Genomic DNA, 10,731 nt, shown 5'->3' with positions numbered 1-10,731 from the left:
TTGGCATATACCTGCGAGAACCGATTTTTACACATGGTCAACTATATGTGGTGTTATCACGAGTGAAGAGTAGAGACGGTGTTAAAATTCTTATATAAAACAAGGAAGATAAGTTACAAATAAAACTACAAATGTGGTTTATAAGGAACTATTTACTAATTTGTAATTGTAAATTGGATGTTCTTTTAGTTGAATGTTATGTTTTTACATTATTTATATTTCACTTGATGCTGGAAAAGTGTGTATGTTACATTATTTATATTTTTCCACCCGTGGCGTTCACGGGTCAATAACCTAGTATCACATAATAAATATATTACAAATTATGGAAAATTTGAATCATGTGAAAAAATGTAAACTTGATGTTATAACTTACAACGGGAAAATTTGAATCGCGTTACCAGAAAAACGAAATAGTGAAGATCTCCATTGAATCTTCGATTTTGATATATAACCTAAAAAGATTATAAGAAAAAATCATATAAATATTAATATAAATACAAACAGAAACGAAAAATTATCAGTTTAATCTTGAATTTTGATATAGAATCTAAAGATATTATAACAAAGTAATATAAAAATTAAAATAAATATAAAACATTACCGGAAAACCGCAATAACTTCAACATATTAATTCAATCTTGGATCTTGATTTACAACCTAAAGAGATTACAAAAAAATTATATAGCAATTAAAATAAATATAAAACATTACCGGAAATATGAATACAAAAATGGACGATATAATAAAAACAACACAAAATAAAAACCTTTGGCACAAGGCTAATCGTTTTTGCTAAAAAGGGTTTGATGGTTTAAGAATTACCCTATCAAAGTTACGTATTTATACGAAATAATTATGAGAGACTTGTTTATAGAAGGAAGGTATATAGCTAATTGATTAGAAACAAAAATTTAGGAAATTTTAAAAAAATTCAAATAACTTTTAGTAAGAACGAATAAAAGGGAAATCGTAATTAATGGAATTTTCAAATTTTGAATTTAAATCCGTACTAAATCTAAATTTTGACTATATTTAAATATTTAAACATCAATTATAACACCATATATTATGTAATGTAATTTATATAAGGTGTGAAAATAAAAGTTAATAATTTTGATTTTATGTATTAATATTAACAGAATTTGAATACAATTGAACACTAATTATCAAATCCAATATAATCAATTGTCATATTTAAAATCAACAATTATTTAAATCAGTCAATAGGTCAACATTTGTATTTATAGTAAATCTTAAGAATGATTAATAAAATATTTAATTAATTGAGACGAATTATGGGAGACTTTTTAATCTAGGAATGTATACAGGAAATTGATTAGAAACAAAAATGTAGGAAATTTCAAAAATTTTCAAAAAACTTATAGTAAGAACGAATAGAATGGAAATCGTTTAATCTAGGAAGGTATACAGGTAATTGATTAGAAACAAAAATGTAGGAAATTTCAAAAATTTTCAAAAAACTTATAGTAAGAACGAATATAATGGAAATCGTAATGAATGGATTTTCAAATTTTGAATTTACTAAAATGCAATGTTACAAAATTAGATTAGTATAAATGTAATATTATTTAATCTAAAAGTTACTAATTTTGTATTTATTTATTAACATGCGCCGGATATTATAATTTCTATTGTTTTAATTTATCCAATATAATCAATTTTGTTATTTTAAATCATCAATTATTTAAATTAGTCAATAGGTCAAATCACCAATCTGTATATTATTTGATTTGATTATTTGTTACGTATATTTGTTATGATTAACCATCATTAAGTTTTACTATATTCATTAAAATCAATTATTGTATATTATTTGATTTAAATCCAATATAATCAATTAGAATATTAAATCCGTAATCTCTTCTGTTGATGAAATATCAAGTAATTATCTAAATTATATATAATATATTAAATCCGTAATCTCTTATATATTAAATCCATATTTTATATATTATCTATATATATTATATAAAAAAATTAAGCCTGATGTAAAGAAAAAAAAGGTTGTGAATGAAATAAACCAAAAATAATAAAATAAAATTAGTTATAAAACATAATTATATGAAGAATTATTAAGTTCAAACATAATTATAAAATATTCAAAATTCAAAATTAAACATTAAACGAAAATGAAAGAAAATACTTTAATAGCATTGATGAATCTTATTTAAATATATTTTTTATTTATTTTATTAAGATGAAAAATAAAGAAGCCATTGATATACATGGTAAGTATAGTCACCAACTAATAAAAGGGGTGATTTTGACATAAAGCATATTGCTTTAATAGTATAGTTAGATTGTTTTAGTGTTTCACCTCAATCACTTGAATTAAGGATCACATTTAAATATATTTTTTTACATATTTTTATTTTTCTAACTACACATAAATTTAAAACATATGTATCTCGGTCACCATTAGTTGGAAACAAACCGAACATATTTTTAGCAGTTTGACACCAACAGAGCACTAGAGTGAACCAACACTTTCCGAAAATCATGCAACGCGTGTCAACCGTTTTCGATCTTCACCTCTTCATCATCCCACAATACAAAACCAAACAACATTGATGCAAGATTCCTTCAAAACACCACTACACAACACTGTACATTTTCTTTTATCTTTTTTCAAAACCCCCCAATTTTATTTACATTAAAAGTTCAAGAATCCCATCAAACCAGCTTTTGATTATTACCCCTTTGGTGGGTTATTGGCAAGAATCACTTTCAACAAAGTCAGCTTGTTTTAAAGGTGTCTCCTTTTTGGATCTAGATGTAATTTCATCTCTTCTTTAATTTAATCTATTTTGTTCCCTATTTAATTAATGTGGCCCATTAATTTATTTATTCACTGTGTTTTCTTTCTGCTAGATGTGGATGTTTATTTGACCTTGGTTTTTTTGTTTTTAATTATACACTTGTAGTATTATAGTTGGGAAAATACATTTAATTTCATATACTAATAGCTGTCACTTATACTCCTTGTTCTTGTTCTTCTTGTTATTGTTAATTCTACTAGTTTATGTCTTGGATCTGAATTTTTAATTAACAGTCTAGATCTGTTAACATTATTATGTTTCTGCATGTGTCTTTTAAACTTTTAATGCTTGCAATTGCAAAATTGAACATTTGAAAGAAAACTATTTTTTTTTTGGGAATTAGGTTAATTTAGGGGAGATGGTGCAAAACTGAAATCTGGGAATTGTTAAATTTGGATTTGGGGAAAAGGGTTTTGATTGATTGATCGAATTATGGGATCGAGGGTCGAGAGGCATGAACATCAGCATCATGATCTTGTGCCGTTAGCTGCAATTGATCAGTAGAGAAATGAAAAGTGAAAAGATGGAGAAACCGACTGTTCGGTATGGGTACGCAGCTCAATCGAGGAAAGGCGAAGATTTTTTCATGATGAAAACCGATTGCCAACGAGTTTCGGGTCAGCAATCATCAAATTTTTCAGTTTTTGCGGTATGTGTTCTCAATATTGATGTAACATATTGTGGAAAGTTAATAACTTTTTTGTTTTCTAATTATCTTGTAGATATTTGATGGTCATAATGGGAATGCTGCAGCATTATATTCAAGAGATAGTCTTTTAATCCATATTTTAAGTGCAATTCCTCGGGGTCTTGGACGCGATGAGTGGCTTCAAGTGCTACCAAGAGCATTAGTTGCAGGTTTTGTCAAGACTGATAAGGAGTTCCAGAGCAAAGGCATGTCACCCGTGTTGTTAATTAGTTAACTACAGTTTTGAAAAGTTAGTGTAACTCGTGGTTGACTTTTTGCAGGTCAAACTTCAGGAACCACTGCTACCTTTGTTATTGTTGATAGATGGACCGTAACGGTTGCATCGGTTGGAGATTCCCGTTGCATTTTGGATACACAAGGTGGTGGTGTGTCGGTTTTGACAGTTGATCATAGACTTGAAGAGAATCAAGAGGAGTGAGTTATTATTATTTTTATTTTTATTTTTTTTTGAAGAAGTAATTGAGTTGTATATGAAAGATGTTGATTATGTTGTAGTGTTATTTCAGAAGAGAACGGTGAAGGCTAGTGGGGGGGAAGTAGGGCGGTTGAGTATCTTCGGTGGTGCTGAGGTGGAGGCTTTACTTAATTATAGAAGTTAAATTTAATCAAATGACTTACCTTGTATTCCAATCAATTTGAACCTAATTTTTAATATATTTTGGTAGATTGGTCCGCTTCGTTGTTGGCCGGGAGGTTTATGTCTTTCTAGATCGATCGGGGACATGGATGTTGGAGAGTTTATTGTCCCCATACCCTATGTAAAGCAAGTCAAGGTATAACTTACTTACCAACCGTTTCTATGGATCCCGTTCTGTTTCTAACGGAACCCACAATTGGATTTTCCATATTGTTCTGACCCCATGGAAACTCTTTCTTGGTGCAAAAGTTATCGCATGCTGGTGGACGGCTCATAATAGCTTCTGATGGCATTTGGGATGCCGTGTCATCAGAGTCGGCTGCAAAATCTTGTCGTGGTTTGCCTGCTGAACTTGCCGCTAAACAAGTTGTAAAGGTAGTTTCGTTTCTTTATTCTTACACATTTTGACTTTTGAGATCAAACCTAGTAAACAATAAGTTAAAACATTTTATTTGTGTTTTGGATTTCATCGTTAACTAACTGCAAGTTAGCACTTGAGGTATATTGCATATGGGTTATCATTGATTTTGCTTAAACATTAAAAATTTCAAACCAATTACGAATCAAAATTTTAGTCCATTGACTTTAAAAGTCAAGCTACAAAAATTAACATGACTATAAATTTTCAGGAAGCATTAAGATCAAGGGGATTAAGGGATGATACAACCTGTATAGTTGTGGACATAATTCCTCCGGACAATGCAATGCCGCCACCATCCCCACCACGTAAAAAGCAAAGCAAGCTCAAATCTTTCTTCTTCAGAACAAAGTCTCTTGGTTCTACTAGTAAACTGTCGAAGAAACTGTCGGCTGTAGGCGTTGTTGAGGAGCTTTTTGAAGAAGGTTCGGCCATGCTTGCAGAACGGTCGGTTTCTCTAATTACTTGTCACATGACCTTCATATTATTAACTAGTAAATGAATGTTTTATCTGGATGTAATGTAGATTGGGGAATGATGAGACGGGTGGTTCATCAACGTCGGGTCTTTTCATTTGTGGTGTTTGTCAAGTGGACATAGCAGCAAGTGAAGGCATATCAGTTCATGCGGGGTCCATCTTTTCAACAAGCTCAAAGCCTTGGCAAGGTCCGTTTCTGTGTGCTGATTGTCGGAATAAGAAAGATGCAATGGAGGGAAAACGACCAAGTGGTGTTAAAGTCACCTAACACCTGCGTTTCATTAGTTTAACATCAAATTTTAGTAGCCTAAGCTAAACGGTTCGTTTGAATTCAGAGTTGGTGTGTATATGTGGTAATTACAAATAATGAGTTCGTAGCATCTGATATGATGAGAATGTAGGTGTTGAGAGTGCCTATTATTTGGTAAAACTGTTTATATGAGTTTGTGTAGTTGAGCATAAATAAGATAGGACTAATTATTTTCATGCTCTGTTATTGTACCAACTGGTTTCTGGTTAAATTTTTTGAAACTGTGTTGCTCATTTGTTTAAAGGAAGCGCCACAAAATTTTAATATTTGCGTAACTGTAGGAAAAAAAACTAAGTGGAGTCAAAGTAATATGACAAGATGAGAATGTAGGTGACTAGGTGTTGAAATTGCTTATTGTTTGATAAATCAAATAAGTGGAGTCAAAAGTGGCGGAAGGTTAATCAGGCATCATGTGGTGACGTTGATAGCCGAAAGACAAGGGCACATGCACCAATCAGCCGGTGTCCCGATGATTGAGTGTTATGTGTCTTATGTCCAAGGCTTGATTCAAAACTACTATCGAGCCGGGGGTCTCACCGGAAGCAGCCTCTCTATCTCTATGGGATAGAGGTAAGGCTGTCTACATCTTACCCTCCTCAGACCCTACCATAGCATTGCTATTGGTGGGATATACTGAGTACGATGATGATGATGATGATGATGATGATGATGATGACTGATACGCGATGTGGGTTGGTCAAGGTCAGCTGTACTTTAAAAGGTGCAGAGATTGAACTTAGAGGAAGGCCATAAGATTGTTGCCCAGTCTGATTCTGATTCTTCCTTCATCATCCGTAACAAAACATTCGAAGAACTCATCAAAGATAAACGCTGTGAGGCACTTATGGAGAATTTCACTTCTCCAACTCCTGAACTATTTTCCATTTCAATAACTCCCTTCATCAATCTCTTTAAGTGCACGAAGAAGAACAGCAGTTACACTCAACGAGTATATGCTTACTTCAACCAACCTATTTACAATAGCTACAATGCTTGCAAAGATTACAATTTCCAGTACTATAACTATTCAGTCAGCAACGCAGCAATTCCAAGTGATCTCCCACATACGTGTCAAGTAATACGATTGCGGCGGTTGTTAGCGCCGGGCCCAGACGGTCCTGAAGTAGATTACAATAACCTATTTTCTCTTATCAATTCCTATTTCTCTATATCATTTCAGCTGTCACCTACTTGTATTGACTGTCGAAGAATAGGCGAGCAGTGTTATACTCGCTATGGAAAATTTCAGTGTTTAGAGGCCAAACAGGGTATTTTTATATTATCTCTAAACTACATCATATATATGCTTACTACAACCAAGACATGCATGCATAATTGCATTTTGTATGCATAGAAATTTTGATTGGCAATTCGTATGCAGCTATATCTATAGTTGGAGTTTAGTTCAAATGAAAACTGTAATAATTAGGGATTAAATGAACCACGTTTTGACCTCTTGAGTCATTCACGACGGAATGGTTGTGATTCATAAAGTGTAAGAGACATAAGAGAGTGAGATCTCCATGGTTCATTTGATTCCTAATTACTTAATGGTTCTCACTTGGACCTCTCTCTCTCTCTCTCTCTCTCTATATATATATATATATATATATATTGCCATACTATGTGCGTAATCAATCACACGAATTGATAGCACAGCATAAACATTTCTAGCACTGCCAATAAGTGAAAGGAACATTTCTAACATGATATTTGTATGGTTCCATTTTAGATGCAAGAAGAAAATTGCCACGGGTGATTCTTGTATTAGGTAATTATCATAAACATAGTTTCTTGTTGCCTTAACCCACTATTTCACTTTATCTACTAAACTTATTAAAGTTCTTGCGTCTATTATATGTTGCAGCAGCTTTGGGTGTAGGACTACTGGTGACAATATTAATCGCCATAATCTTACACTTTAGAAGGAAACTAGGATGGAGAATAAAGTCAACGAATAATGTCAATGTTGAAAGGTTTTTAAAGAATCATGAATTTATAGCTCCGAAAAGGTACTCTTATTCAGAAGTCCAAAAGATGACAAACTCCTTCGAAGTCAAAATTGGACAACGTGGCTTTGGTACTGTGTATAAAGGAGTGGTAAGCCGCGAAAACCTTGTAGCTGTAAAGGTTTTAAATGAAGTTAAAGGTAGTGAGGAAGATTTCATTAATGAAGTCGCGAGTGTTGGCAGCACATCCCATGTTAATATTGTCAGTCTAGGTGGAGTATTGTTTGGATGGTCATCGAAAGGCTTTAATATATGAATTCATGCCAAATGGATCCCTTGAGAGGTTCATACACCGTCGGGACCCTTCAAGTATTAGTCAACTTGGATGGGAAAAGTTGCACCAGATTGCAATTGGCATTGCTCGAGGAATAGAATACTTGCATACGGGTTGTAACACACGGATCTTACATTTGGACATAAAGCCACATAATATTCTACTGGATAAAGATTTTTGTCCTAAAATATCTGACTTTGGACTGGCTAAGCTTTTCTCAAATGAAAGAAGCATGATGTAACATCCTAAAATTTTCATATTTAATAAAGAGAGTTACGTTTAGTGTTTTCGCGTTAATAATTAATAGAGAAAAGATCATGGGCTTAGATTAATCAAGATGGGATTATGGATAAGATGGGCTTAGGGTCCATGGGCCTTAGGAGTATAATACTCCCTTAAACCACCCTTAAACCCTAAACCCTCATTTCTTTCCATCTTATTCTTTACACACTCAAAAACACACACATACCACCACATAAACATTCGGCCGAGAGTGGAAGGCGAGATCCAAGCCAAACAAGCATCGATTCTCGATAGATTCTCGTGATATAAGATAGATTCGAGACCTAAAGTTCATAACCAAGCTATACCGTAACCTCCAAACGCGTAAAGGTATGTCTTTTACCTTTAAAGTTTACGTTTTTATGAACGGTTAGCATCGAAACTTAAACGTAGAGTAGATCGGGTAGAAATGAACCATAAAGTTGTAAACTTGATGATGAAAGGAACTTAATGGACCTGCAAACATGTGCGGCTCGTCTAAAATGAACCATAGACCTAGTTTTGGGACATTTTTACCATAAAGGTTCAAACTTTATGATGTGAACGGGTAAAGATAAGGACTAGAACGGTTAAGGTAACGTTCGGGGCTAAGGCCGAACCATATCAAGCGAATCAAGGCCATGAAACGTGAGATGGAATGAACCCGTGGACAGCAGCTCGCTGCAGCAAGTTCGCTACAGCAAGTTCGCTGAAGTAAGTTCGCGAACATGCAAGTTCGCTTGTATTTAAGTGCGCCTATATATATGTTGGCTTAATCTAAGTTCGCCATGCTTAAGTTCACTTACATACAACTTCGACTAGATGCCAAGTTCGCCTAGTGTCAAGCCTGATGTTAAGTTCGCTTATATCTAAGTTCACTTATATCTAAGCTCGCTTATATCTACGCTTATATCAAGACCCGGATACATGGCGACTTGTATATGTAAACATATATGCGTACACGCGTGATGGTATGCATTGTAAAAACTAAAGAGATGGAACATATTAAAGTTAAGATAAAAGGGAAAACATAAAAATGATAAGTAAAAGTAAGATAATACTAGGCCACCAGATTAGATTGGGCGAGTTTTGATACATGTAACTTATACAGTCAGCCGAGCTCAGTTAAAGAAGGGATTTACAACTATCGGAGGAAGAAGCAGAGTTCAGGTGAGTTTCTAGCCCCATTTTCCTTGTTATGTTTTCGGGGCTGTGTGCATACTCGATGTGAAGTGTGAATACACTTACCTTAAGTGGTAAGTGTATGCTATAGATGTTATACGAGGTAGCTATTATATAATGCTTGTTGGTGCGTGAACGATCTTCGGATATTGCACGTATCGCCAATGATAGTGATTGTCAAGTGGTTATTATTGTGTGTAAATGTTATAATGTAATTTGGTTATTATGTAAATGATGTAATGATATGAAGTGTGTTGTAGACAAGTAGAGGTAGAGTGTGTTAGAAGTGGCAAGAGTCTAGTAAGAGTGTTAGTGGCATGACGATAGTACGTGGTAGGGTAAGCCTATACGTGACTTCGTTATTAAAGTGGCAAAGTGGCATAACGTTATTCGTTATTAAAGTGGCAAAGTGGCATAACGTCATTCGTTATTAAAGTGGCTAAGTGGTAGGGGTAAATAAAAGGTTAAGTGGTAAGGTGACCAGGTCAGATAGTGGACTACATGTCTTCGGATACGTATATAATGCATATAGTGGTTGTATGATAAGTTGCTTGATTAACTAGAACTCACTCAGTGTAGCTGACTTTTAGCATGCACGCAGGTGAGCTGATTATAGAGTTAGCATGAGGACGGCACATGGCATGGATTGAACGGCTGACATCTTAAGAAATAAGAAAAGATGTTTTAAATATAATGTTTTGTGTTTTGGTATCAAAGAAAAGATTTATTGTTTTGTAATAAACGGTTAAAGTTTTATACTTCGCGAAAGTTTTAATAAACTCTGATTTGTAGAACTGCGTTCATGACTAAATCCGACGCTAAAGTAGGGCTACCGGGAACGGGGCCTTACACATGATATCCATGTCCTGTATGAGAGCAACACTATGGTATATTGCTTCTGAACTATTTTCTAGAAATTTCGGACAAGTGTCGCACAAATATGATGTTTATAGTTACGGAATGTTGATTCTAGAAATGGTTTGGGGGAGGAGAAACGTTGAGGCTGAAGTTGATCACACTAGAGGAAATATACTTTCCTCATTGGATATACAAAAAGGTAGTATTACAGGAAGAACATCTTGGACTACACAGAATTAAAAATTCTGAAGAAAGAGAGACAAAAAGGAAAATGATTAGTGTTGGGATGTGGTGCATACAAACTAATCCCACGAGTCGTCCTACAATCAGCAAGGTTTTGGAAATGTTAGAAGATGACTTGGCATCACTGGAAATCCCTCCAAAGCCTTATATATTTTCTCCTCCTAGATCAGTTGCTTCCTCAAGTACAGGCTAATTAAGACATAATTGTTCATTTATTGGTTAATGGTTATAGAGTAATAGAGAGGCTGTTGGTTATTTAAGCATCGCTAAGTTGCTTATATTCCTCATAACTATTCTAAGTTGCTTAATTTATAACTGTAGCCATAAAATAGAGGAATCTTGTGTGTCAATTGCATCTTTGACGTTAGCAACTAAACTATCATTAAGGGTCAACAATACTTTCTCCTCTAAGCATTCCTGTTAAAATCATTTTCCAAATACAAAATAGTTATTACATGAATCTGAAATCAAGCACAGTTAGTGAAATACATCAAACGCACCCATTTCTG

At 33.8% G+C, this 10,731-nt stretch overlaps 2 pseudogenes across 1 annotated transcript; both read left to right on the top strand.

The window, feature by feature from the left end:
- The first annotated feature begins 2,847 nt into the window (after window positions 1-2,847).
- LOC143539618 (putative protein phosphatase 2C 15) lies at window positions 2,848-5,584 on the top strand (annotated as a pseudogene). Its single transcript, XR_013136471.1, has 8 exons — window positions 2,848-3,492; window positions 3,566-3,737; window positions 3,813-3,970; window positions 4,062-4,121; window positions 4,218-4,325; window positions 4,439-4,564; window positions 4,819-5,054; window positions 5,134-5,584. The product of XR_013136471.1 is annotated as a putative protein phosphatase 2C 15 (transcript).
- A 453-nt stretch (window positions 5,585-6,037) lies between these two features.
- On the top strand, window positions 6,038-10,415 carry LOC143539625 (rust resistance kinase Lr10-like; annotated as a pseudogene).
- The last annotated feature ends 316 nt before the right edge of the window (window positions 10,416-10,731 follow it).

This window comes from Bidens hawaiensis, unplaced genomic scaffold, assembly GCF_021521415.1.
Source record: "Bidens hawaiensis isolate Kalapana, Puna unplaced genomic scaffold, B.hawaiensis_p1.1 tig00011955_1, whole genome shotgun sequence".
Taxonomy (NCBI): Eukaryota; Viridiplantae; Streptophyta; class Magnoliopsida; order Asterales; family Asteraceae; genus Bidens; species Bidens hawaiensis.
Note: the sequence above shows the minus strand (reverse complement) of the source record. Positions and strands in the feature narration are given on the sequence as shown.